The 23,943-nt window shown below is 38.9% G+C and overlaps 1 long non-coding RNA gene across 1 annotated transcript in view; it reads right to left on the minus strand.

Moving 5' to 3' along the window:
• LOC131839299 (uncharacterized) overlaps positions 1-23,943 on the minus strand; it is a 185,479-nt gene that overhangs the window by 120,838 nt on the left and 40,698 nt on the right. Inside the window, exon 2 of the long non-coding RNA XR_009356915.1 lies at positions 9,613-9,688. This is a non-coding gene — a long non-coding RNA (uncharacterized LOC131839299). The remainder of the gene's footprint in view (positions 1-9,612; positions 9,689-23,943) is intronic.

Raw genomic sequence — 23,943 nt, forward strand, 5'->3', positions numbered from 1 at the left:
ATATTATCATAAAAACAGAAATTTAAACTGGGTAGACCCCACCCAACTGCAGTGATCAAGATTTTAATGCTCAGGCTTGTGAATTTCATAAGCCCGCTGCACTGAATTATGCAAAGTGGCACAACATTGTCGTGCCTCAGTGTACTATCGATGACAAAAACACAAAGTGTTGCTAAATGTTGTACCTAAAATAAAAATAAAGAAAAGAAGCAATTCCGACCGGAGGAATCAGGGAGGGCCTCACTGGAGAAGACCACTTCAAAGATGGACATGAAGGGGAAAAGAGAAGAATTCCTGACGTGTGGAATGGCATGTTCAAAGGATGGAGGTAGGAAGTTACCTGGCTGTATGCACGGTTTCTAGACAAGAAGAAAACAGAGAAATGCTTCATCATTTATATCCTCTCCCCTCCTTTTTTTAAGTCTTTGTTCTTTTTACATATAGGGACTCTCAAGAGATGAAGGATAACACAGTGCCTATACCCCTATGACAGGTAATGAGATGCTGATGGAGAGAGCCTCACACAGGATGGAGAAGGTCCCACAGCACAGAGTTACAGGTTATGAAAGTACTTCAAGGAGAACATTCTTCTTAAAAATATCCTCAACCCCCTCTATACCCATTTCACCTTACATTTCTCTAATGGGAGCACAATCCCTCATTTTGCAATGGGTTATAGTGCTTTAAAAGCAAATACTCTTAGAAGAGGCTACAGAAAAGCCATCATTCCCTTGCAAGTGTAGATGACTGTCATTGCCTGTCCCACGCATGTGGCCACTTCAGCTAGAGAGAGAGAGGAAGGAGACAACATAATGCAACTGCAGGCTTGAAAGGTCCAGTTTCAAGGTAGGAAACAAGCAGAGAGAAGGGGTTCAGAAGAAGATCAATAGTAAAAAGGATGAGTGTGGCCAACTCTGTAGTTATATGGGAAACTGTTCTAGGTGCAGAAATGTCCCCCACATACCTACCTGACTGAGGAGGGCAGGGAAATTTTAGTCACTGCATTTTGGTGTAAGCTCTAATAATCACAAGCTTTCTGATAAAACCTGGCACAAAGGTGTCCACCAGGCACCTTCAAAATCACTTCTTCGTTCCTTGGTTTCCATAAGACCTTTTTATTCTACAGGGAAGACCAATGCTGTGGACTGCTAAAGAATTATTTAAAGGAGGACACTATTTTTTAAACAAGGGCTTATTTTAATTTTCTTTTTTTAATATTCAGTGGGAATGTGTGCTAAGGCTTGGCGGAGAGAGCACTGCTGCAGAAACGAAGAAAAGGAAGGGCTTGCTGCACAGGAGGGGCTTCGAAGCAAGAGTCGCACGATCAAAGTGGGGCTTCCTTTTCGTTGGAGAGGGAATATAGGTTGATAAAACCAAGAGCTGCTTTTACAAAGGGAGCATCACTAAACGGACAGGGGAGCGTGGGAGCTGTCAACTACAGTGCCACACTCTGCAGGAGACATAAGGAGGGATCACAGGTGATTAGAAGTGTTTTGAGCTAACTGACTCTCCCAGGTAAGGTTAAGCTTAGCAAGAAGACCCCTGCCAGACTATCACTCCAGCTTTGATCTGCACACAGTAAGCAGCTGGCATTCTGACCCTTTATCAAAAGCATGCGTGAGTGGATGAAAAGATAAAGAGGAAGACGGTAGGTAGGAAGTATCCAGGTGTCCACGGTTAATTGCATTAAGCCTCACTTTTCCATCTGTGCATTGCATGGGGTCCTTTTTTATTTTGTATACGGGCATCGCCAGCACAGAGCAAAGGCCGGGGAGGTCTCCACTTCCTTCATCAGTCATCTGGAGATTTACTTATTCCCAGACATCAACTGTATTGTTACACTGTCACCACATTCTCTTCTCTTCCCTGCCAGGAATGCCTTTTAATAATGACCAACTGTTCTAACAGGATGCTTCCTGGTTTGTTTTAAGTTCATTCAAATCAACATGCAGGTAAGAAATTGCAAGAGGTACGATCAGAGTAATGGTTCAAAAAAAGATAGATATTTCCAAGAAAAAATAAGGGAGTTAAGATCCACAGGAGTTAGTTATTAATTGGATTTGTCTGAGGACTAGGGGACTGTGAATTGGGTGACTAAAAAGAGGATGGTGCCACCAGCTGAGGTGGGAAGTAGAACCTACAGAGTTCATGGTGCCTAGGGGACACCATCTTAATAAAGAAAGGTCAAGCTCCGCTATGGCAACAAAATGGCAACAAATAACCCCTAAATTTCAGTGACTTAACAGACTTTTTATTCCTGGCTCATGTTATAGCCCGGTGCAGTTTAGGCAGCTCTCCTGGAAACCTCTCCTTCAAGGAGTAACTCGGGAATCCAGACGCCCCCCATATTATGCAGTGCCATCTTGAAGAACTTTGTTTCCAGCCATGAAGACAGAAGAGAGAGATATATGGAATTGGTGCATATCGTTTTCAATCACATCAGACCATGGCCTAGGGCTTATTCGTTTGATCTCATACTACATGTGGAAGAAGCTAGCAGCTATAGTCTAACTGTGTGCCCAGGAAGAGGAACCGGGTTGGATAAGCAACTAGCCTGTCTCTGCCACAGACATCCTGGTGACAATAGAGTTGGTAGCAATATACCAGTCTAGGGTACAGGGTAAGAGGCATGAGACTGAGCTTGAAATGGAGATTTGGACATAGTCAAGTACTTAAAACTAGAAAAAGCTATGAGATCAACCAACGAGAGTATATATCATAAGAAAGAAAATCTGAAGAATACCAAGTTTTAAAGAGCCAGAGAAGGAAGAGGCACAGAGAAAATGGCCAATATGGAAAGTCGCCAGAGACAAGGTGAGGAACACAGAGAGCAGTGTAAATTGTTTTCATCTAGCAGTTAAGAGACGTATTCAGCCTTTGTTGAACAGAACCTGGGTAATAGCGAAATGACCCTGTTTACAGAGCCAAAAACTTTAGATCATTCTCACTGAGAAATTTTTACTCCTTATTGGTTATAGAGGATTGGCTAGAATCTCCAATTTACAAATGGGGAAACCGAGGCTGAGAGAAGTCAGTTGTCCCTGTTACACATGTAGATCACATATGAAATTCAGGTTCAGGCAAATAGAAGGATAGGTTCAGAGAGATCAGGATCCCAACTAAAGAAGATGCTGCCAAGCTTCCTTCATTTATTCAGTAAATGTATAATGAGTGCTTCAGAGACATTGTCCCTTCTCCCAGGAAGTTTTTCTAAAAAATGGGAAAACAAGCGCAATGGTCTTTGCCCTCCAACACCCAGGCTGGGGAGCTAATTTTTCCAAGAAATGGGAAGCCAAGCACAGAGGCCTTCACCTTCCAACACCCAGGCTGGGGAGCTAATTAGGAGCTATGTTCCTCTCAAGACATACCTCCTCGGCCTGGCTCTTCAGTGGGAAAAGTTTCAAGTCTGAATTTGATGGGCCTTCAATATACTTTAAAAAAGGTGCTTTTCCATTTTTGAGAAGGTGATTCCCCCATCTTTGTTAGCTGAGTAGTTCAGTAATTAGGTTCTTTATCACGTTGTCAAAATGGAGCAAGAAGAGCTAAACAAAGCCAGACATCAGTGACCTGTATTCCATCAGTATGAACAAAATGGATAAGGTGACCCAATTTTCAAATCCCTTCCAAGGTAAAGAGCTAAATCTTTTCACACTTCACAAAAGAAGTGTTCTTCTTTTACATCTATCTATTTATCAACTTACATGGGATAATATTCTTATTATATTAAACCACAGAATTGAATGTATTCTATGAGATCATGATCATGTAATGCAAATTATCAGGGGAAAACTACAGTATTACAATGAACTTAACTGGTTTACTATTTTACTTTTTAATTTCAACTTAAGTGCACTCTTTATTCACCTATAATTATCAGTAAAATTAAATTCTCCTTTCCAATTAGACTAAAATCAAAATGTTTAGCTGTTGAGCCTCTCTGAGCTCTCTATAAATCTCCTTCAACAGGTAAAATAAAAGCCTTATCTGGCACCCTATCAGTCTCCAACAGTGTTATTACACATTGTACACATAAAAAGATGGTGACTTTTTTTTTTTAATTTTCAAAGACCAACTATAAAAAAGATGTCTTGCTAATGATATTTTTTCCTAGTAATACTAATGAAACTCTGAAGCCGAGTCTTTCCAAGGCTATATTCCCAAGGCCTAATCTAGTGTCTGGGCCTAGTACCTATTCAATACTTAGTTGCTGAATGATTTGAATGGATTAAAGCATATTATTTGCTAAGGATAAACTAAGACATATAAGCGTCCTGCTATCAAGATGCTTGTTTGTGTGGTGAGGGTTGGAAAACGTAAACAAAGAAATAAAATAATTTATTCTGGCATAGTTACTAGTATACTCTTGATAATTCTTTTTTAAAGGTTTTTTTTTTTTTTAAGATTTTATTTATTTATTTGACAGAGAGAGATCACAAGAAGGCAGAGAGGCAGGCAGAGAGGGAGAGGAGGAAGCAGGCTCCCCGCTGAGCAGAGAGCCCGACGTGGGACTCGATCCCAGGACCCTGAGATCATGACCCGAGCCGAAGGCAGTGGCTTAACCCACTGAGCCACCCAGGCGCCCTTGATAATTCTTTTTTAAAAAAAAAATCCTTATTTATACCATTAAAGGTCATTCTCTTTAGCCAGATGAACAACTTCTAGAAGGATAAGCATGGTATGATAGAAGTGAGCATCCCACCAGCCAAGTCTGTCTACTCAAGCTTGGCGATCCAACTTGACCAGCCTTGCATTCTGTCCCTTTAAGAAACAGATGATCCAAACCATTCAGCTCCAGCAAAACAATTGCAAAGATAGCCTGGGAACACTGGGTGTTGCCTGTCTTTCACAGAGGGCTGAAGACTCCACTAGGACAAAGCCCAATTTCAAGGATTATGCAGGATAAAAACCAAAGACTAATGTTATCTAGGTCTACAGATGCAAAATTATAATGGTTCACTTAAGAATGTTGTTCTGGGTCAGCTGTATGTGTGCCCATCTCAAATGTCTTGCACGCATAGTTTTAACTTGTCCACATCTGATTGAAGGTAAACACAGTAGCCCTAGGTGACACTGAAAATCAAGACAAGTCTGTCTGGGATGCCTGGTCTCCTCTTTCTGTACCCTGCTATATTATGCTCACATACTCATTATATCAGAACGGGTTTGTACAGGAAAATGGAAACCACCCTAAGTATTTCAAGTAGATTGTATTTAAATTCAGAGAACTGGGTGTTTTTCAAATCACTAGAAGGGCTTGAAGAATGGTAGGCAATGAGATCAACTAGAACACCAAAGAAAATGATTTGGGGATAATGGGGAGGTTCAGGTTTAGAAATTTAATTCTCAAATACAGCCTGAATAAAGCAGGCCTTATTTTCTTCAAGAACAAAAATTGCCTATCAGAAAGTCTATTCTACAGCTCTTAACCCTTTGAAGGAACTGTGACTTCAAAAGTGAATTCCTAAAATTTAAGCCTTACTTGGTACATAAGCAAAGTCTGCTCCATGGAAATAAATATTTACTCTAAAAACATCATTTGGAATTTGAAACTAAAAGACATAAGGGTAATATCCAGCACTGAGAGGGCTGTTTTAAGTAGAAGCAGTCTTCCAAAGATCAAATATAATATTATAATTAATCCCAGCCTTTGTCACTTGTTACAATATAGTGTAGGTTTAGGTACGTTGGGGCTGTACTCTCTCCTCTTACCTTTTCTAAGCCCTTGGAGTCTGTAGGTGGTTTATAGGCCACAGGTAGCAATATTACTCATCACAGGTAGCCCTAGATCTATGGTCTACTTTCTCACACTCAAGAATTTGACAAACTCATTCAAAGCAATGTATGCAGAATCATTCTATACTTTGAAATTAAACTTGGAAGGAGAAATTTCTTAACTATAATAAAGTACAATTTAGAGCTTTGGTGTTTCTAGCACCAAAACCTATTCTATTTCTCTATTTTTGTTTGTCATAAGTACTGATGGTTTCCAGTTCTCTTTGAAGCTCTGCCCATGCTGGCATTCCTTGTTATTACAGATGCCTATGGCAGTCCTTTGCTTTCCAGAACTGCACAAAGGATCTGCTCCCTCTTCACATGGTGCTTGGCCCTGACTGGCTGAGACCGTGATCATCTCCACAGCTATAGAAGCAAAGCATCCTTGGGGGCTCCGATACTCTGTGCCTTTTTTCCGAAGTAAAAAACAACAACAACAAAAATTTACTCCCTTGACTATGTATTGCCCTCAAAAGGACTGGTTACTTACTAAGCAGAAGATTGGTTTTATACCTATCACTTGGTTTTTCTGTTTTCCCTGCTTTGTCAATATTTGTATACAAAAATGGTATAGTCCTTTGCTGTTTAACCATATTCTGGATCAGTGTCCAAAGAACAGGAGCATAATGGACCATCCCTCTGACACAATGGTACTCTGAATTTTTGATCCAGGTCCTACTTTCCCAGGGGAAAGACCCCATGACCTTCCTATCATTAGCCTCTCCTCAAAAGAACAATGAGAATGAAGAATTAGAGCAGAACTGAGTGACATTTAACATGATAATAATACAGGGATTTTCCAAAGTGACCAATCAAAGCAAAACCTTTTCTAAAAATCTAATTATGTATTTATGTAACAGCAGCCACTGGATGCTGTGACTTATCCCAGACCACGCTAGTGAGACACAGATAACAAAGCATCTTATCTACAAGTTTAGAAATTCTACCCACATGTAAATATGTAAGACTAGAGTTTTATGACAATGGTAAATAAACAGCATGTAACTAATAGAGTTATTATTATTTAAAGCAACAGAAACAAATACTGGGTAACTGCAACAACATTATCCAGAGAGAGGAAGAGAGGAAATTCATTGAAAAGGAAATGACAGAGAAACCAATGTGTTTGGAAAGAACAGGAACCAGGGAATATCAGTGACAGGCAGCAGGAAAGAAGGGACAGTGTGCCCAATGGGCTATCGAGCGGTATCTTCTGATGCAGCCACTTCTCTTTTGGCCTACTACAAAAATGAGTGAAATTTCAGGAAGACATCTAACCAGCCTCGCTTAAGCCATGTGCTTACACCTTGGCCAGTGGAGGGCTGGCACTATGATGGACAGTGCCACCAAAGAGAAGGGGAATTGAGGCTATGCTGGCAAAAATACACATGCCACAGGTACATGAATATACATGGCTGCCAGGCTTCATATTAGAATGCAAACCCAACTCTGCCAAAACATCAAGTAACATGATCACCTTGAACAACTGGATTCATAGCTTGTTTATAAGTGACTTTTACTAACCCTTTGTTGTGGATTGAACTGTATCCCCTCAAGGGTCCTATGTGCCTATCATTTGAGATAGAGCCTTTAGGAAGGGAATTAAGATTAAATGAAGTGGGAAGGGCAGTGCTGGAATTCAATACTGAAGGAAAGGAAGAAGCACCAGGAATGGGCACACACATGTGAGGAAAGGCCACATGAAGACACAGAGAGAAAACAGCCACCAGCACACCAAGGGTAGGGGCCTCTGGAAAAACCAAACCTGCTGGCACCTTGATCTTGGAATTCCAGCTCCGGAACAGTAAGAAATACATGTCTATTGTTTATTAAATCTGTGGTATTTTGTTATGGTAGCCCTAGCAGATTAATATAACTTGGAATACTTCTTTTAATAAAGTCTAGAGATTTGTGTATCATTAAAAATAATAATAATAACTAATGTCATGGCCCCCACAGCCCTCCGGGTGGTTTCAGACCATGCCTTAGAGACCTGCTCCAAGAATGCACATTCAGCCAAGTTAACTTTCTCCTGTCAACTGCTCCAACCTTTCCTTTCAACCACAACACATTTTATAAACGAAATAAAACAAACTGTCAACAGTTATCACCAGACTCATTTTCCTTAAAGATTCTCTCGGTCTGAATGAACCTTTTTCAGCCCAAGTGTAAAATATGCCCTAATTTAATTCCATTTGGCAAACAAATACTATATGCTATTGTTTGAGACACACTAAACTAGCCTCTGTTAATACAGAGAAAAATGAGATCCAGTTCCTGACCTCAAGGAACTCAGAATGTAATGGAGGAGACAATGTGAAAAAATAACTAAAGTTCACTGTAATAATATTTTTATAAGGTGTTACAGTACCATGTTTTTCAAACTAGAGTATTATTATTCCACAGGGTTACAAAAAATGATGTCAGAAAATACCCATATTCATAGTATGCCTATGGTTTGTTAACCCACAATTTTCAATTATAGTTGAAAGCTTGGGGAATAAAATTGTTATTTAACTGGTGATAGACAAATATTATTTTTATAATTGAATCTACAATGCAAAATTCAAGTTGGGATAGCAGACCCTGGGATCTACCATCAATCACTTGACCTTTCTGTTGAAGTTTTGTGGGTAGACATTTATGAAAAACACTGAGAGGGACCAAAAGCCTTTATTCCTTCTTCTCCCAGCTTCTCTGTATAAACTGATAATGTAAATTTTTATGCTTTTTAATCTTTGTGGAATTAATGAGTATAATACTATGTTGGCTTTTAATGATATTACCCTCAAGTGACTTTTTTTTCCTGTAATTCAATGTACCTTGAAAGAAGAAAAAAATTCCCCTTGCCCTACTACATTAAGGTCCCCAAAAGAATATTAAGAATACATATACAGATGAAAATTCAAATCCTATTGAAAATATACAGAAACTTCTTTGCAGAGTTTTTAACAGAGAAAAAAAGTCTTCTCACTATAAGAGATATCTATTGTATTTATAAGGATACATATCTAATAAGCATCTTACCTACCAAGATAAAATAAATTTGGCTAGCATCTAAATGCATTTAGATACCTTCCCAAGCCAAGTACATTATCTGAAAGGAAATGACTAACAGAATTTGCTATCTGAAGTCATACTTTTATAATACTTATAAATGTAGTAAAATTACATATTAAATGAAACTAAAGTTTCATCTGAAACAAAAACCTACTAAAAAATAAAACAAAGAGAAATTCTCTTTTTTGAGTTGTTTCTCCCTTGTGCATAATCCCTTGTTGATCTCATGATAGTCTACATTTCCAAGTCTCAAAGTCCATAAATAGACAGGTATTTATTAAATACTAATTGGGTATAGAGGCCAGTTCCAAGAACAGTGGGGAAATAAGAAAAGTAATATAAGACCTGATCCCAGCTCTATAAGAGCTTCAATTGGAAAAGCAAAACCCACCCTCTGCTTCTTACGGTCTCTAATGGCAAAATTCTTTTCTAAGTTCAACAACAGATCACGTCTTTGACTCTAGATGGAAAGCAGGTTAATGGAGTTCCAGAGAACGAATCAAGATAAACCTAGTAAACCAACAAGGTTACAGCTGACATGATCTCAACCCCCAACTTCCTTCCGCACAAAGAGAGTTTCATTAACTAATTTAAGGGAAAAGATGTATCATACAGCTTACAATTTATATTTTTATAAACTGCACATTATTTACTAAATTAACCAGCAAATTGTTCCGGGAGTTCTCCTTTGTTTGTGGATCTAAGAGCAATGCGAGTAACTTCTGTACTTAACACTATTCTTATTTGTGACTCTTATTTTCTTCTATGTTACTTTCTCACCTTGCTTTACTGGCATCCTCAAACATAGTTGTCTTCCTGCAGTTGAGTTCTAGAAATACCAAAGGAAGTGAACAATCTGAAAACACAAAGGAGAAACATAAGCTGAAAATGTGGGTGTCTTCTCAAAAATGAACTTAATAGTCTTGAGTACCATTAAGCTACATGACATAGGCAATGGTAAATTTTTTGCTGTGGTATACACCAATAACCATAAATTGATCTTTTTTTTTTCTTTTCAGGAAAATATTGGCACAAAACTTCTTAAATAATGATCCAACCATTATTGATGCATTTAATGGGAAAAAATAAGTGGTTGTGCAATTTTTTTTTTTTAGTACATGCATGTTGTGCTGTTGGTTCTGTATGGACATAAGTGATATTGTAGATTTTAAGATTAAACCAAGACACAATCCTGGGACTAGGCAAGATGAAGAAGCACACAAAGAGAAGAGAAATAAGAAATGAGTCATGATTTTCAGACCAGATGTTTACATCTGAGCTGGCATGTTCTCAGAACATAATATGCCATGAAAGATTCTCCTGTGAGGCCAGACATAGTTGGATGGGGAATATTATAACCTCAAGCAAACAATAAACTGTGATGTGGTAAATTTCCTTCCTCATCTATATTTTAGGTCATTTTTATACAATGTGAGAATAAAGTTAGTGGATCCTATCTGGGGGTACCCTTACTAGTGGATCCCTAAAACACAACTTGTCACAAGGGTAGAATGAACATCAAAAATCTATTATACAGACTATAAACTTTCAGAATTCACTGTCTTTCTCTAAAAACATCCACCTCCTCCCTATTGCTTGGAATACTTACAACAGCAGTATCAAATGTCTAGATTTGAACTTTGACTTACTTACCTAAGATTACTAATAATCTTGGGAAGTTTACTTAATGTTAAAGGGTTTTTTTTTTTTTTTGCGAAGATTAAACATGATGTAGTAGTAATGTACTTAACATACAGTAACTGTTCAATAAATGTTACAGAATGAGACAAGGAGTGAGAGGTAGGTGACAATAGATAGATAGATAGATAGATAGGAGAGAAAGTGCTTTTATTCAATGTTTACTTTCAAAATACTGGTCTATAGGGGTGCCTGGGTGGCTCAGTGGGTTAAAGCCTCTGCCTTCGGCTCAGGTCATGATCCTAGGGTTCTGGGATCAAGCCCCGCATCGGGCTCTCTGCTCGGCAGGGAGCCTGCTTCCTCCTCTCTCTCTCTGCCTGCCTCTCCGCATACTTCTGATTTCTGTCAAATAAATGAATAAAATCTTTTAAAAAAAATACTGATTTATATTAAATGGAGTCACAAAGGTGTTGCTACATGTGTGAAGCCATAGCTTAAATTAAGACATTTTAATTTAAAGCCTTAGAAGTGCTGGATAATTTCATAATTTTGCCTGAAAATCCTGTTGAGTAGCAATGCTGTCTGGTTATCTTCTCTTTGTTCTCAGATTAGGGCACCCTCATTCTACAGTAGTTGAAACTTAACAATTTGAAATCAGCATCTTTCTTTGTTCTGAGCATTTCTTTTTCAAATCAAATTCACTTCTTGGTAGGTTAGGTTCTAGCAGTGATATTAGACAGAGTCTCAATGTATTAAAACTGTGAGGAATAAAGAATTTGTGTACGATTTAGAGTAAAATAATCTAGATAAATACTTTTGCTTCCAGTTATTACAAAATAACTAGTACCAGATTTGCTTCCTGCTAAAGACAATTCTACACCTGGACAAAGTATATAAAGTGACTGTTTTAAGACACTGAAAAGCCAACAGCACAGGGTTATTTTCTTTGAGAGGAGGGAAGCACACAAAGAGGCCCACTGGAGATTGGCAGTCTCACTGAGCTGAAGAATCAAGAAGTAGAGTTCCAGGTGGCTAAAATGACTAAAATTAGTAGGGCTAAGGAATGGAAAGAGGAAGTCACACAGATAAAGTGAAGCTTACAAGAAAGGGGAGGGTTCATTGTAGGCTCTTGGCCCAGAAATTATGTTTTACCAGCTACCTGAACATCCTTTAGTGCAGTCAAATTGACACATAAAATTACCCATAACAGTCCTCTCTGTGACTCCTCTACTCAGAGATAAACTTACTCCAGATCAGGAAGTCATCCAGAGACTACGAAGGCAAACAGTTTAGAAAGCACTTTTACCAACATTTCACCTTATACACTCAGCAATCTTGTAACCTCCATTTAAGGGATGAGGAAACTGAGGCTGAGAGAGATTGACAGGGCTTTTGGCTCGGTCCTAACTCTACTGGTTCTGATTCTGGTTTCTCTTCATGACACCACAGCTTTGGGTTGAGGAAAACAATGAGATTAGTGACCTGAGCTGGTATAAGAGGAGGAGTCTTGGGGAAGACCATGACAACACAGCCATGAGCAGTTACTGGAATTCCTGACATGAACTGTGTTGGGGAAGACGGTAGATGTGGTATTTCAGATATAGGATGGGAACCCACATCTAGATCCATTAGGTCTCTTTTTTTTTTAAAGTTTGGTGACTAACATAACACAATAAAAAAAATTTAATTTAAAAAGAAAAAGTGGAAAATATAAATTAACCAAAAATAAAGTTCACTTAAACATTTCTTCTCACTAACATCAGAAGTGATACGGGTTCATTTTATTAATTTGCATAAATTGAGGAAAACCTTACAAAATTCTATGAAACTCCAAGATCATCCTATACCAGAGCAAGGTATGCCAAAGTTCATCATATTTGGCTGAGTTGTAAAGATTTCAAGAGCATGTTCCCTGGGATTTGCTTGGCTATGCACTACCATGCTTTTCTAATATACTTGTGTAATTATTATACGAATTATTGATTTTGCAGGATTCATATTCTCTACAATTTCTCATTGATTAGTCCAGGGTTGATTTTATTGAAGGCTAAACAAGGACCTCCAGGAATCGAAGAAGCACAAAAATGAACGCAATTCTGGATTTTATTGTATCTACGGAGCCTGTTGTGGTAACTTTACTGGCATTTGTGAGTGGAAATTCCTGAGTATCAGCACAAAGCTGGGAAGCTTCTGGCAATTTTAAGAAAGATTTTTAAGTTCAATAATAAAAGTTTATTGGAAGCACCTCTGATTTTCTTGTCCTGCCCTTTTTTATGGGGTTGGTTGTTTTGCTAAATTAGGTTTGAGGTTCACTTGCTTTGTTATAGCACCACGTTAATGAGGCCAAAATGTCAGGCTCCATCTCTGTAGTGACAAACTGTGCCCCTAACCTCCAGAAGTTTCCCTGGTAGATGAAAGCAGGGAGGCTATTTCCACAGAACTGGAAAAGCAACATTAGGGCCTGAGCACTGAGATGGGCATCGCATTCATTTACACGAAACAGCATACTGTTCCCCTCTGTTAAAAGAACAAAAACCAAAAGGAAATTATTAGTGTCAGAGTAAATGAAATTGCAAAAAAAAAAAAAAAAGAAAGAAAGAAAGAAAAATTAGAAGGTCCAAAAATGATTAACAGAGAACCATACCCATAATTTAAAAGATGGAAATTTTCAGCCATTTGGCTAGAGATGCCCCAGTGATTACTCGGCATAAATGTGCTAAACAGTCCAGGTTGCACACAGAGTAATTAAAATCTGATTAATTCTTATCGGGTTAGCAAAGGGTGCTGCTTTTTACCCCCAAAACAAATTGGCAGTGCACCTGAACATTAAATTTAATTTGTCATTTTGCACATTTCACTGGCTCTATTATAATATACTTAAAAGCACATTTGCTGCTCTGTCCTTCTTTGACATCAGTTTTTTCTACACTATGTACATTAGGTAAATACCAAAATGTAGATAGGACAAAGTACTTTTAAAATCCTCTCATTTAAGAACGTTACAATGAGCTCATTGTAATTCAAGATATCAACATTGCTTCTTGGCAGTCACTACCAGCAAAAAATAATAAAATGTGAATGAACAAATTACTGTTTAAACAGCAGTACTTTTGATAATTAGTAGATATATTGAGGGATAAATATGGGGGGAATCTGAAAAGGGAAAAGGGGGATTTAAATTTAAATAGGATTTTTTAATGTTTCCCCCATTGTGCAAAAGTCCATCTTTAATTCATATTACAGTGAGTAATTTGTAATGCTGTGTCAAAATAGATATGCAAAAAGGATATGCATTTAAATTTTAAATCTGATCCCTAAGTTTGAATTTAATATAGCGCCCTAACAGAGTCCTGTATGTGGAAGAGGAATTTTGAATCTATTTTGAATGTCACAAGGATCAGCAATCATGCATGGTATTATCATTGTTCATTATCTACCATGACTTGTGAAAAGAACATGAAATAGCATTAATCATTATTTTCTACTAATAATAATATACTTTCAATGCAATTTCACCATTTTCTAACTATCTGGTAGAAGGAACTTCTCCTTCATTGCACCTACAAACCACCCCTTCTCTTTATTCTTGATTTGCTGCTGGAGACTTTGGTGACTGAAGTCTGTGATAAAATGCATCCCCCCCAGAAGGAAAGATTTAGACCTGCTGACATTAAAGAAAAATTGAACTCCTGATCCGAAACCCAAATACCTAGAATCATAAAACCATTGAACCTCAAGGGACCTCAGGAGTTATCTATTCCAGTCCTCATTTGTCAGATAGGGCAATAAAGGCCCATTTGGTAGACTGACTTATCCAAGGTCACCCAGCTCATTAAGGGCAGATAGGAAAATGGAAGCCAGAGCTCCTGACTTCAGGCTGAGTTTCTTCCCAATGCACAAACTGAGCCGAATAATATCACCTTTAGAAGCAAGGCTTTGGGATCAAACAGAGTAGGTTTGAATCCTGATTCTGCCAATTATTATTTTAACTTCTACATCTGGAAAAATGTATAAGCTAATGGTACAGACTATGTCACGTCATTGTGAGGATTAAAATGATATAATGCACATAAAGCACTTAACCCTAGGCCTAGCAAAAAAGTAAATATTTACAATGGGTATTGTCCAGATAAGTGATTTAATGTCTCCCACTCTCCCACCCCATATAAATAATATATATGTGCCATATATGTGAGAGATATATATATATATACATATATGCCTGACAGTGAAATAGGACCTTGCCAACTTACCTCTTGAACCCTGACAATAACAAAAGAAGACCCCATGTGAGATGTGAGGAAAGCTGCCATAGCATGACAACACTTTTCAGTTCCCCTGCATTGATAAAGCAGTTTATAAACCACAATGGAATGCATCATCATGTTTCAACACTAAACAATCTTATGGGATAGGCAGAGAAGACATTCTTAAATCCATTTAATAGTGAAACAAATGGAGGCTCAGAGGGATAATAATAAGTGACTTGCCTAAAGGTTATACAGTCAGGAAGGATGAAGCTTAGCTCAGCACCAGTGCTATGCATCTGATATCTCTTTGGATGCTTCATCAAAAGGGAAAAACAAGATATTCACAGAAGCCAATATCACTTAATGGAAGTTCGATCTCCTCCCATGGGTCTTCTACTGTCTAAAATGATCCCCGTGATCTTATTCCCCTCCCTATCCAACTCCCAAAACAAACCTGTCCCCTTTAGCACAACTGGAAAATGAACAAACATGGCAATGGGATACAAGAAGGGAGCTTGTGATCTTTACCCAATCCAATGTTGTGTGTGTGTGTGTGTGTGTGTGCATATGCACACATGTATGAGTAGTCAGTGGGGAAGGAGAGGAGACAGGGAGGGAGACAGTTTGACTCGGAAGGTTAATTGTTCAACTGGAAAAATTCAGCTTGTCAGTACCAGGATGAGTCCTAAGTACTAAAAAGTAGCTTTAGCCTAAAAGTAAGAGATGGAATAAGGAGGTCACTAGGGCAGCTGCCATCTAGAAGGGGTCCTAAACCTCATTAGGGATACAGATGAGTGTATCCACCAGAACTCTCCCTAGTGAGAACCCTATATGTGCTGTGTAATTTGAGAAGGATTTGGGAGGTGGGACTGTGTTGCTCTAGCATTGCTGTATTAATCTGGACTTGCTCAGTGTTACTGTATTAATCTGGACTTTCTAAGTTTAAATAAGATGGCCATATAATTTATCCCCTCCATTGGGATACTTCTGAGAGTGAAATAGGGCACTTTTCATAATTATGCTGAGATAATAGGTACAAACTAGAGCTGTCTCAAACAAACGAGGGCATATGCTCACCCTTGTTTCAGATGTTGGAAATTAAATCAAACTAGTTTAATCAAAAGGGTATTTAGTGGTGCCAATGTTTGATAAGTCCAGTAGTAAGTCTAGCTTCAAGGATGCCAAGACTCAGTGATTTCTTCAAGACTCAGCCTCTCTCTCACTCCATCTCCTATCTCACAGTAGCCCCTAGCACCTCCAGGCTTACATCATACATTCTACCAACAACAGCTTTTCCTTCCCAATACTCTACCAAAGTCTCAGGACAGGGTTTCATTGGTCCCCTTGGATCACAAGCCCACACTGATCCAGTCCCTGTGGCCATGAGGAAATGGAATAGGCTAATTGGTCAAATCCAGACCATAAAGCCACCTTTGGAACTGGGGGTAAGGGAAAAAGAGCCATCCACCTAAACCACATGGATCAAGCTCGGGCAGGAGATAATTCACCCCCCCCCCCAAAAAAGCAAGGCATTTTGCAAGAAGAGGGATTCTACTGGGCAGAACTTTTGTTGGCTAATAATAATACACAACTTTTTTTGTAGGATTCTATGCACTAGGACTCGTGTTAATAGTGCTATATGGATTATCTAATTCTATAAATGAAATACCATTATTATAGATAAGGTAACTCTGATACACAGAAATTAAGTGTCCTCCCCAAAATCATAAACCATAACATAAAGAAGCCAAGATTGAAAACTAGGCAGTTAGATTCTAGAGTCCATGCTCTTAGCTCTTGCCCATGGTGCCATCCTCTGCAGACTATGGCAAGTACATTGGATCAGTTCTTGGAACAAAAAATCTTCAGAGCTACCACCAATGGCCCTCTACTCCCAAAATTTTCACAATTCTAAATAAATGTTGAACAATTATTTGATATTACTAGTGTGAAGCTATGCTAAAAATACTCCTACCCGGAGCATTTCCATGACACTTGTATGTTTTATTTCAACTCTGAATAGATTAGAAGAAAGAACTTAATACTGACACAAAAAAAGACACATAGATCAATGGAACAGAATAGGGAACCCAGAAATGTACCCTCAACTCTATGGTCAACAAATCATCAACCAAGCAGGAAAAAATGTCCAATGGAAAAGAGTCTCTTCAAAAAATGGTGTTGGGAAAATCGGACAGCCACATGGAGAAGAGTGAAACTGGACTACTTTCTTACACCACACACAAAAATAAACTCAAAATGGATTAAAGACCTCAGTGTGCTATAGGCATTTGTCAAAATCCTTGAGGAGAACACAGGCAGCAACTTCTTGCAAGACACATCTCCAAAGGCCAGGGAAACAAAAGCTAAAATAAACTATTGGGACTTCATCAAGATAAAAAGCTTTTTTACAGCAGAGAAAGCAGTCAACAAAACTAAAAGGCAACCTCTAGAATGGGAGAAGTTATTTGCAGATGTCTTATCAGGTAAAGGGCTAATATCCAAACTGTATAAAGAACATATCAAACTCATCATCAAAAAAACAAAGAATCCAGTCAAGAAATGGGCAGAAGACATGAACAGACATTTCTCCAAAGAAGACCTACAAATGGCCATCAGATATGAAAAAATGCTCCAAATCACTTGGCATCACTGAAGTAGAAATCAAAACCACAATGAGATACCACCACCTCACACCTGTCACAATGGCTAAAATGAACAATGCAGGAAACAACAGACGTTGGCAAGGACGTAGAGACAGGGGGACCCTCTTACACAATTGATAGGAATAAAAGCTGGTGCAAACACTCTGGAATACAGTACAGAGGTTCTTCAAAAGTTAAAAATAGAGCTACCCTATGACCCAGCAATTGCACTGCTAGGTATTTATCTAAAGGATACAAACACAGTGATTCAAAGGGACACCTGCTTCCCAATGTTTATAGCAGCAATGTCCACAATAGCCAAAATATGGAAAGAGCCCAGATGTTCATCAAGAGATGAATGGATAAAGAAGATATGATACACACACACACACACACACACACGAATATTAATCAGTCATCAAAAAGAATGAAATCTTGCCACTTGCAATGATGTGGTTGGAACCAAAAGGTATTACACTAAGTGAATTAAGTCAGTCAGAGAAAGATAAATATTATATGATTTCACTCATATGTAGAATTTAAGAAATAAAATGGATGAAATAGGGGAAAGGAAGGAAAAATAAAATAAGATGAAATCAGAGACAGAGACAAACCATAACCAACTCTTAACTATAGGAAAAAATCTGAGGGTTGTTGGATAGGGTAACTGGGTGATAGATATTAGGAAGGGCACTTGATGCAATGACCACTGGGTGTTACATGCAGCTGATGAATCACTAAATTCTACCTCTGAAACTAATAATATACTATATGTTAATCAAATTGAATTTAAATAAAAGTTAAAATTTTTTAAAAAGAAGAAGGAAGAACCTAAGGGTGCCTGGGTGGCTCAGTCAGTTAAGTGTCCAACTCTTGATTTCAGATCAGGTCATGATCTTATGTCCTGGTATCCAGCTCTGCACTCAGTGGATAGTCTGTTCAAGATTCTCTGTCTCCTCTCCCACCCCCATCTTCTCCCCTATCTTGTGCATTATCACTTTCTCTCTTTCTCTCTCTCTCAAATAAATAATCTTTTTAAAAAAGAAGGAGAAGGAGAACAAGAACAAGAAGAAAGAACCTAGAACCAGTCAAGAGAAGGATCCTTTCTATTGATTTATGGTCCCAAAGTCCTGATACAAATTACCTCAGTACCTGAAAGAAAGTCCCAGATCCCTGCAGTCAGTCAGCTTCTTGGAATAATGGAAACTGGAAGCAGCTTTATCTGTCTGGTTCCATCAGCATCTCTAGATTACCAGCAGTGAAGTCACTCAACACAACTGAGAAGGTACCCACCAATAGTTGGTCCAAATAATTCAGAAAGCCTTCTATTGACAAACAACAACAAAAATTTACCTCAAAGAATGGGGGGCGGGAGGAGGAGGGGGTCCTCACAGACTGCTTTTTTACAGCAAAGTATTTCTAATTATAGTTTTGCAAAAGACATTTTAAAGATTCCAGAAATAATTTTGTTCTGTTGATGCGGAGCATTCTTTGGCAACTTTTAAGGCAAGTGTATTTAAACATATTTGGTCATGTTTGCTTACACATTCCTAAATTAGACCTGAATAACTAGCTGATAGATATATAGTACAAAACAGCTTGTTTGTAATAGGAAAATTGTTCAATCTATCTTCCTTTATAACTGAGCCTCCAAAGCCTTGATTTATTGGTATGGTAGTTCAGGAAATTTGTCCCACATAGAGTTATAGGGAATCACTTTCATTTGTATGCTAACTGCTTTTGATTTTTTTTTTTTTTTTAGCATTGTCAGTGGCCTTGATGATTGATTTTCAGTCTAACTAAACCAGTTCTTATTATACATATTCCCCAGTGGGAATGAGATTAGCTTAGCAGACAGTACATTCCATGGCACAAAGAAACTTCTGGTTCATTCCATTGACATTTGAAAGTTTCCAAGAAATATGCCACATGAGGAAAGCTTTTGGACTTTTGGAGGAAATATTATAATAACAACCAAAAAGAAAAAGATGATAATTCTTTATTGAAATGGTAGGTAAACTCACAGTAAAGACACACACATTAGCTACACAATTACTTAAGAATTTAGGTTCTGGGGTCAAAAATCTGGTATTTGAATCCTGGTACCACCACTCCCCAGTTATGTGACCCTAGGCAAGTACATAACCTCCCTAACTATCTGTTTCCACACCTAAAGTTGGAGCCACTAACAATATGAACAACATCGAGTTGTTTGAGGAGTAAATAAGATGATGCATGTGTAACATATTGAGCATGGTTCTTGGCTCACAGGAAATCCTCAATAAATACTAGTTGCTATTAATTGTTAGAGCTGCAAAGGAAATAAAGAGGATATCTCCCTGGCCACCACATACCTAAGAATATAAAGGGAATGGAATGCGGACTCACCCAAACAAGATTGACAATTTCCATCTATCCCTCTGTGATTTCTCTGCACACTGTCCAGAATTTATTCTGTTGACTGTGTTCAACCCACATTTGTCACAGTGTCCCAGTCAAGGAAGGAGGTGGAATCATTATTCCAAGCTCCTTTCAATTGATTCAGTGTTCAATTTCTGTGCATTTCAGAGATTACCTTCCTGACCCACATCATACCAGACCCTGACCATGTAAACAAGGCCTCTGTCCTATGCATTGCCTCTCTGGATCTTTTGTCATCAACAAAACCACCAATCCTCCCCCAAAAGACTAGTAACTAGTTGGCAACTTGACAAAATCTGATGGTGGGCTTCACATTTTATTTGAGGCAAGAGCCAGAGCCTATTTCCTGTCTGAATAGAAATTCAGATTTATAGTACATAGTAGACATTCCTATGGTTTCTTCCCACTTATCCATGCTCTTTTCCTTGAAGACAACCACTGGATTTCTTTTTGGGAAGTCTCTTTAGCCCTTTGCAAACAGGAGGCTGTCAATCAAGCTTCCTACCTCTCTGGACATATGACCTGTACTAGACTCCTAAAGGTATTAAAACAAATTACCACAAACTTGGCACCTTTAAGAAAGAAAAACTTATTTTTTATACTTAAAACAGACCTAGTTCAAATTCAAGCTGTTAGTAGGTTTGGTTTTTTCTGGGGACTCTGAGAGAGATATGTCCCATGCCTCTCTCCCAACTTATGGTGGTTTCTGGCAATCTTTAGCATTCCTAGGCTTGTAGACCTGTCACCCCAATATCTGCCTCCATGGCACATCACCACCTTCTCTGTGTGTCCGTGTCTCCTCCTTTTCTGCCTCATATAAGAACACTCTCATTAGATGCAGAGCTCACTTCAATCCAGTATGGCCTCATCTCTATCTTACCTTAATTACATCTGCAAAGACTCTTATTCCAAATAAGGTCACACATTCTGAGGTTCTGGATGCACATGAACTTTGAAGGGATACTACTGAACCTATTCCATGACCTTGGCCAACCCAAGTCTCTTTCCCTGGAAAATCAAAAGATTTGAAACAACTTGCAAGACATTCATTCCACTAACAGAATCCTGAAGACACTGCCCACTACTAGTTCCTATTACCTACCTCCGTAATCCCCTATGTTGCATGGCCAAGCTATTCCAAGTCTCCCTCATTCTGTGCATTACCAAACATCCTACCAATTGACTGCCATGTAACTTAGCCAGGCAGAATCAGGTTCCTCTACTAGAAACAAAAGGAGTCTAAATCCAAGACTGCAACATCTAAACCACCTAAGTCCTGCAGTGTAGAAATTAGAACAATGGGATGTCAAGGCCTATTTTTTACACTTTCCACCTATTCCTTTGGTCACAACTCTTCCACCCACATAATTTAGATTTTATTTCTGGGAACTTTGCATTCTCTTCATAGTAATTTTTCTAGAAGTCTTAAAAGTTTATGCAAGTGTGTAGGTGATTGTGCCTGGCATCCTTCCAAATCCTAAAAATGCTGACAGACTGACTAAGCTAAGAAGTTATCTTGTAATCCTAGAGCAGACTAATTAAATCCTACACATTGACATTTTTGGCTTAAAAAAAATGATAACTGCACTAATTAGCCCATTAGAAAATATTCATATTTCATTGTGCCAAGTGAGAGGGGATTCCTTATGATTGTTCCTGCAGGATTACAAGAGGCTGCTGTGGACATTGATTTAATTGCAGGAAGTGTCATTACTTTCTAAGTCCCATCACCCACTTAAGCACTGCAGAAGTTCCGACCCGAACCCGAGGAGGAATCAGAGCCAGATGGGCTTTCCAGAATCATGGCTCATTACCAGTGTGCTCCAAAGTTTTTAGGAATATAATGAGTCTTTCATAGTCAAATGAATGTGGCCTCTGAACTCTTACTGGATTCCACCCTGTCTCAGGACACAAGGAAGCCAAAATGCAAACAAACTAGTACAAAGAGTGAACAATTAAAACCTTGCAAACTTTGAAAGACACCACCAAAGTTGTATCGTGTGTTTATAAAGAACATTTGGAGCTTCTGGAAAAGCATTCATTTAAATAAAATCCCTAAGGATTTACTAAATGTCAGGCAGTGAAATTAAAATATCAGTATAAGGCAGAGAGGTCAAAATAGAATTAATAATGGAGGCAAATTATCCAATTCAACAGCAATTTAACCCATCTTTGGGAATGCCTACTATGTGCTAGGCACCATGGTAGGCACAGCAGGGGCTTACAAACTCGAATAAAAAGAGGCTCTGGCCCTCAAAGAGTTTATAATCCACTAAGAAGGGTAAGAGAAGAATACAATTCCAGAAGCACAAGGGGAAAAAAGTAAATTCTGTAAGAAAACAACAAATAAAAATGCTAAACAAAAAAGCAATGCATCAGTTGCAAAGATTAGGCAAGTTTTTCATAGGAGTAAGTAAAAACAGGTCTGGTCTCTGACTGACACATATGTAGGAAAGATTAAACAAATGGAGAGTTAACCCAAGCAAAATCATACAGCTAAGAAATCCCATGTTGTATTCAGAAGACAGGAATTAGTTTATTTTCCCTAATATATAGGGCTCCATCAAGAGGGAGACATGGCTGGAAGAGAATGGCACTACCCCAAGGAGGGCCTTAGAGGATAAGTACAAGGTCTTTTTGATTTGTGGAGGGCAAGGGGGAGCCTCCGACAGTTTCTGCAAGAGAGCAATCTGTTCAGAACTGGTTTAGAAAGATTAATCTGCAGGCAACATAAATGATAAATGAAAGAGAGATTAATCAGTTGAGAATATGACTCAGTTTTAAGCAGAAGGGTTGGAAAGAAAACAGGAAGGAGGGCGGGAGGACCCCCTTCTGAGAGATAAGACCATGTCCACACCCAGAGTAGAAGCTCTCAACCCTGGATGCATGGGAGACTCTCAGGAGCCCTTTATTAAAATACTGAATGCTAGGTTTACCCCCAAACCAATTAAATCAGAACCTCTGCGGGGGTCCCAGACATTGGAATGCTTGAAAAGCTCACCAGGTGATTCCAATATGCAGACAGTCCTAACACTCACTTCAAAGTGTAGTCCAGGAACTAGCAGGCCCAGCATCACTAGGGAATGTGTTGGCACTGCAGATCCTCTGACGGCTCCACTCAGAACACACACAGAAGATGCCCAAGTGATGGGCCCATGCACATGTAAGTTAGAGAGGCAGAGGCAAGCGCTTCTGGAGCAGGCCCTGAGACACTGCCGCTCTAACCAGCACCCAGGTAAAGCCAAACCAGTTCACTCTTGAGAACATAAGAGCCATGCCAACTCTTTACGTGGCCAAGCCTCTCACTGGGGCTTCTGCTGTATTCCTGTGGTCCATTTTCCTCCCCTTCACTCCACTTCCTAGTGTCAGACTTCATCCCCACCTCTGCACACCTGTCACCACCAGCTTCACAGATCTCAAGAACAACACCAGGAAAACAGTGTGGCTACTCCTCAAAAAGCTAAACAGAACTACCATATGAGCAATTCCGCTCCGACATATATGCCCCAAAGAATTAAAAGCTGAGACTCCGACACTTGTATGCTGATGTTCTTGCAGCATTATTCACAACAGGCAGGGAAAAAAAAGGAGTAGAAACAACATAAATGTCCACTGACAGATATACATGAGTGGGACTCCTGCCTTTTTGCTGGACCACAGCTGACGGAGGACCTCCTGTCCACACTTCCAGTCAGGAGCTTTGTTTTCCCCACTCACACTATTCACACTGTTTTCAGAAGTGTGATTCCAATGCTAGGAATCATCCTTTTTTTTCCCCCGTATCAATATTTGTTCAGAAAAGGAAAACACCATCGAAGCAGTTGAAGTTCTCCACTGTCCAGCTGGAGAAAAACACACTGTTTCCCTAACTTCAGTTGTACTAGCTATGTGTTTCCAGATCCTCCTGCTGCAATAAGACAGGCTAACAGAGAACACCACTGAAGTTTCCTTTTCATTTTTCTCAATAATTTACTAAAACAAAGCACCTGTTAGTGTCTGATCTAATAATGGAAAATGACAGGCACTTGGGTGGCTCAGTCAGTGAAGCATCCAAGTCTTGATTTCAGCTCAGGTCATGATCTCAGGGTGGTGAGATAAAGCCCCACATCCAGCTCTGTGCTGGGCATGGAGCCTGCTTAAGATTCATATTCTCTCTC

This window comes from Mustela lutreola, chromosome 8 (genome assembly GCF_030435805.1).
Source record: "Mustela lutreola isolate mMusLut2 chromosome 8, mMusLut2.pri, whole genome shotgun sequence".
NCBI classification, from domain to species: Eukaryota; Metazoa; Chordata; class Mammalia; order Carnivora; family Mustelidae; genus Mustela; species Mustela lutreola.